This window comes from Arachis ipaensis, chromosome B8, assembly GCF_059453495.1.
Source record: "Arachis ipaensis isolate K30076 ecotype BB chromosome B8, ASM5945349v1, whole genome shotgun sequence".
Lineage (NCBI taxonomy): Eukaryota > Viridiplantae > Streptophyta > Magnoliopsida > Fabales > Fabaceae > Arachis > Arachis ipaensis.
This window is the reverse complement of record NC_142443.1, coordinates 63,818,565-63,824,564: the sequence shown is the minus strand read 5'-3', so window position 1 is coordinate 63,824,564 and position 6,000 is coordinate 63,818,565.

The window sequence follows — 6,000 nt, the reverse complement described above, 5'->3', positions numbered from 1 at the left end:
CACCCAAAATCCTGTTTTTAACGGCTTGACCTTCCTGGCAAGCTTGTAAACTTCTGTAACACTTGTTTAAGATCCTCTAGCTAGTATTTAGACTTTTAAACAAGGCAGAGCATAATAAGTGAATTTAAATGGGTATTTTCTATTATGATTAGAGACAGTGGCTTAGGCTTGGGAAGTTCTATGGATGGGTTAACGAGAGTGAATTGGCAGTGTATTGCATTGATAATGAATTGAGACAAATGAATGTTTGAGGTTGTTGGACATGATGATAATAACATGGATCACTGAGACTAAATATATTTGACTGATGTACTATGATTGCTAAGTCGCTATGCGCCCGACAAGGATGGTGGTTAATCCCGCTTGTCGAGGTTGCTGCGCCAGTGCAAGGACGGTGGTTAATCCTACTTACGTTGAGATGTGAGGTCTAATGTAGAGTATCCCACTCACATCTTTTCAAGTCACAAGAGTGTGCCGGGAACTATATCCCTGGATAGTGTGCCGGGCACTATATCCTTGGAGCACTAATTATTTGTGACCGAAAGGCGACATTCCAAGGGGATGTGTCGGGTTGGCAATTGAACCGACAAGTGATATCATGGCCAATAGGAGAGACATTCATCATATGCATTCTTATGTATTTGTTTGCTTTGTTTACTTGCATTGTGACAACTTGTATAACATGTTTAATTGCTAATTGAATTACCTGTTGTATAGTATATTGCTTGTGTTTACTTGCTTGCACTATTTGTGTCATCTGCTGGGATTAAAGAGGCTCGATAGGCGGTGGTGATGGGATCGCATGGAGGATAGGTTGGCGAAGGCTGTTGGACAACGATGATTTCTTAGTTTAGAAATTGCTTAAGTTAGATAACCCTTTTCTGGTTTAAATTTATATTATAAGTTGAATCTTTATATCGGTTTGAAGTTCTAGGATTGCATTTGGCTTTCTGGAACCTTATATCTTATCTATTGGGCACTGTTACCATACTCAGAACTTCTTATTCTTATACCATATGTTGTTGTTGCTTTTCAGATGCAGGTCGCAACCCACCTTAGTGAGTTTGTGGATGGTGACAGAGCAGAAGATGGCTCATTTTTGTCTTTTGTTTATGTTGTTGTAGTTATTCTCTCACTTTTTATATATTGTATTTGTTGCCTTAGAGGCTTAAACTTTAAGAGACAGGATGTATCCATTTTAAATTTCAAAACTCTCTTGTATCTATTTTAATTAGTCGGCCTAAACTCTGCAGGTTGTGACTAGTTCCCCTTTTGTTATTTTATATATATATTTATACATACCTTGTTTATCTTGTATCTATATTCTCTTTTTCTTACCTTTATGCTTTAGTTATCATATGTGAACGCTTTGCACTGTTGTATCTCTATTTTCTGCGTCTTTGAGCTTTTATTCCTTCATCGGGCTTCTAGTCTTAATAATTCTTGGTTATATATTATTGTATGGAGCTTTAGAACTGTCATGACGTTTTGTCGTCCTTTGCTTTGCAGCTAGAGGTAATGCTTAGGGTGATAGAGTGTTACATCTGCACTAGGGATATACATGCATCATAAGTGTTTGCGCATATTTCCTGTGAATTCTGTTTTCTGTGATTGTGTATGTGCTATGCTTGAATCTCTTTATGTTCTTTAATTATTATGCTTGTTGCATGTTTTGGTCGTTACTGTTGATTGGGTATAGTATTAACACGGACTTAACTAACTACCCCGACCCTACTAAGAACTCCCCAGTTCTTACTCCTGTTTTTCCCCCCTTCAAATGGAGATGGGAATGATCTTCTCTGAGCATGACCACCCATATATATACGAGAATCTGGTATATCATACCTTCTACGTAGTAGCCACGGGAGCCTCAAGTGTGCATGTACGAGGTACGTGACCATCCATTTCAACACCCGATTAGCATTCCCTTTTTTTTATCTTGACGTCCCTTATGATTTTCCTTTGTCGAGGCTTCATCCAGATGCCCCACATCATCCCTTTTTATGACGGTCCTGCACACCATTATCTTGTACCTTCCGAGGACCACGTCATTCCTCAGCTTGCACCCATTGAGCAGCATGGACATGCATATGTACTCAAGCCTATTCATGAGTGGTGGGATCTTCCTCTAGAGCTGATTTTATCACCTTCGTCTAGTGCACAGACCAAAGAGTAGTCTGGACCTTCTGAAAAGACATTAGATCAGATACCTATGCTCGGACCTTCATTCTCGATGGACGCGAGCGGACCCATGTTTTCGATCCACCCTGCATGCTTGGATATTAGTAGTGACAACAGTATTGGAGAGTGATAAACCACTATTTTATGGTTTATCTTGTGCTAATTTGAGTGGTTTTTATCAACTCTCTGCTCACTTATTCATATAATTTGCATGGTTTTACAAATCCTTCATAATTCTGTGATATAGTTGAAAACATGTTTCCTGGGCCTTTAAACTGTCAAATTTTATTATCCTTTATTACCATTCGATGCCGTGATCTGTGCATTAAGTGTTTTCAGGCTTTATTGGGAAGGAATGGCTTAGAGGATGGAAAGGAAACATGCAAAAATGGAAGGAGCACAAGAAATAAAGGAGATAACCAGCGAGAAGCGACGCGCACGCTTGGCTCACGCGTGCGCGTGAATTTGAGTTTGAACGGTGATGCGTGCGCGTACCTGACGCGTACGCGTGACACGTGAAGATGACCAGCGACGCGCACACATGACTGACGCGTACGCGTGACGTGCGCAACCTGCAAAAATTGCAGAAAATGCTGGGGGCGATTTCTGGGCTATTTTTGGGGGTGATTGCATGAATTGAGTTGCAGAATATAAAGAGAAAGTGGAAATCAGAAATGGGGAATTCATTGGGTGTTAGGAGATATTGAGATCTCCGAATCAAAACATGTTTATCTCTTCCTCAACCAATGCGTTCATTGAATTTTGCTTGGCAATCTTATATGATTGGATCCCAATCCCTTGGCTCACCAATTCTCTCTAAAAACAAACAAATTCCCAATCCCTTGGTTTAAATGTTCATAAGAAGAGATGATGCTCGATCACTGATTATACCACACAGTTTCATGAACCACAATTTGGTAGGATTACATGTCACAATATCCATCCAAACCCCAATCCAATTCACTGTGAGAAAGCTTCTCTAGCATGAATCCTCCATTCCTTTCCCAAGGTTCCGAAGGATTCCAATTATGGGTAGTTTCTTTCCCAAGACAACTACCCAATGGAATTAGATCGAGAAGCTTTCTAACAAAATTCAAGAGAAAAGATTGAAGAAGAAGATAAACTATTATTGATTCATTGAATTACAATAGAGCTCCCTAACCCAATGAAAGGGGTTTAGTGAGTCATAGCTCTGAATTCAACTACAAAGATATGAAAACTAGCTAAATGAAAAAGTAAAAGTGCTCCCTAACTTAAATTCTATCCTATTTATACACTTTCTATATTGAGCTTCTGTTGTGTTTCTTGGGCTTTGAGGCCTCTCCCTGCTTTCCTTTTGCCTTGGGTTTATGATCCATAATCTTGATGAGGCTGTTGATCCAAATTCTGTAACATTCATTGAGCCAACTTAGTGATAATCAAATAATGACACATGACTCAATAAATTGAAATTTCAGACTCATCAATCCTTCAGGCCCAATCCCATAAACCATGATATTCAATTGGGTTTCATACCAGAGTAAGTTTAAGTTAATGTTTGTGCTCAAATACTAACTTAAACCGCAATATTTTTGGCCCAGAAACCTTTTCCAAGAGTGGCGTTTAAGTTGCAGTTTAAGCTTAAACTGCAGCTTAAACGCCAGACACTTCCAGTGATGCCTTTTGTGGAAGCACGTTTAAGCTTCAGTTTAAGGTTAAACTGAAGCTTAAACGTGGAAATGGAAGAAGGCAGCCCTGGAGGGTAATATAGTCGAACACGTTTAAGCTTCAGTTTAAGGTTAAACTGAAGCTTAAACGTGGAGATAGAAAAGGCAGCCCTGGAGGTCGAACACGTTTAAGCTCCAGTTTAAGGTTAAACTGGAGCTTAAACGTGGAAATAGAGAAAGCCATCCTGGAGGTCGAACACGTTTAAGCTCCAGTTTAAGGTTAAACTGGAGCTTAAACGTGGAAATGGAGGAAGCAACCCTGGAGGTCGAACACGTTTAAGCTCCAGTTTAAGGTTAAACTGGAGCTTAAACGTGGAAGCTGAGAAAGGTAGCCCTGGAGGTGTCGAACACGTTTAAGCTCCAGTTTAAGGTTAAACTGGAGCTTAAACGTGGAAATGGAGAAAGCAACCCTGGAGGAGAAACTTGGTCGAACACGTTTAAGCTCCAGTTTAAGGTCAAACTGGAGCTTAAACGTGGAAATGGCTCCCTGGTGCTTTTCCCTTTTCTGGCGTTTAACCTCCAGTTTAAGGTTAAACTGGAGGTTAAACGTGGAACTACCCCCCTTGGTGCCCTTCTCACTTCTGGCGTTTAACCTCCAGTTTAAGGTTAAACTGGAGGTTAAACGTGGAAATGCTTCTTTGGTGAGACTTTCATTCTGGCGTTTAACCTCCAGTTTAAGGTTAAACTGGAGGTTAAACTTCAATTCCAGCATTTCTTAGCCTTCCTGATTCTGGCGTTTAAGCTCCAGTTTAGGCTTAAACTGGAACTTAAACTCCACATGTGATATTCAAGCTTCCTTTATTGATTTTGTTGCTTCCTTGCTTAGCCTCTTCTTCCCTGAAATCATCCAAACAATTGCATCAAAGTCTTGCAAAATTTCATGAGAAATCTTCCATTCATAGCATTCAAGTAATATAACTAAAACTCATGGAATTTGCATTAAAATCATACTGTTTGGATGGTTCATTGCTTTGTTATTCATTTGACCATTCTTGGTTACTTTAAGCTCAAGAAAATGCATAAAACAACTAAAACTAACAGAAAAATGCTAGTGAAACTAGCCTAAGATGCCTTGGCATCACAACACCAAACTTAATACTTGCTTGTCCCTAAGCAAGTCCTGAGTTATTTGAGAAGAAAGTATGAAACAGAAAGCAATTACATTGGCTCTATTAGCAAGCATTTGAAGTTCATCAGAAGGGTTTTATGCAGAAAGTTGCAGCATCACTTTTTCATACTTATCAGGTAAGATTATCACTTTTTCATTGCATCCATCAAACACTGCTATGGCCTCTTGTTATTCTTATGTCCTTGGTACTTTTCTCTTTTTTGTTTTTCTTTTCTTTTTCTTAGAGCTCCTTTGCTCCTTGTTTGCTTAGTGTCATGTGTTGCACAAGCCTTTGGCATTTTCTTTTTCTTATCAGTGCACTACACATATCCACTTTAGGCATTTTAGTTCACATTTCTTCTTGAGACATTGGTGCCCAGCACCTCTTTGTGTGACTAAATGTTTTGTATTTAGGTTGCTCTTGATAATGGACTTTTGGTTGATAATCCCGGGTTAGTTAACCCAAGTTACCAAGTGTTGAAACACTCCTCAGAACCTATTCATCCAAGCATATCCTTAATACATAAACACCACAGGCATTTGTCTCAGAAGTTCAAACCATTGGTGCCTAGCTTATTTGGTTGCCCTTTTTCAGTGGCTTTTTCTTCTTCTTTTTCTTTCTTTTTCATGGCCAAAGACTTTTATTCATCAAGATCCATAGACAGTTTTCAATTTCTACACAAAAAATGATAATTCTACACTCTATTTCTAGTGATCTGACTAAACAATCAAGCATGCATACCACCACTTAATTCTACTTGATTTGTCACTAATTGAGCCAAGTTACTTTTGTTCAAAGCTTTTCTTTTATTTTTGGAAACAGAACAAGCATGGCAAGCATTTGTTTAAGAAGGTGAAGTTATATCCAAACATCTAGGCATTCACTTTATTCAAAGCAATAAACAGACAAATATACTAAAAACTTCACATTCCAGAAAGATTCAACATTTACAGTTTAAACCAGAACAAGCATGCTTTTGTTTGCCCTTTTTAAAGAATTATCAA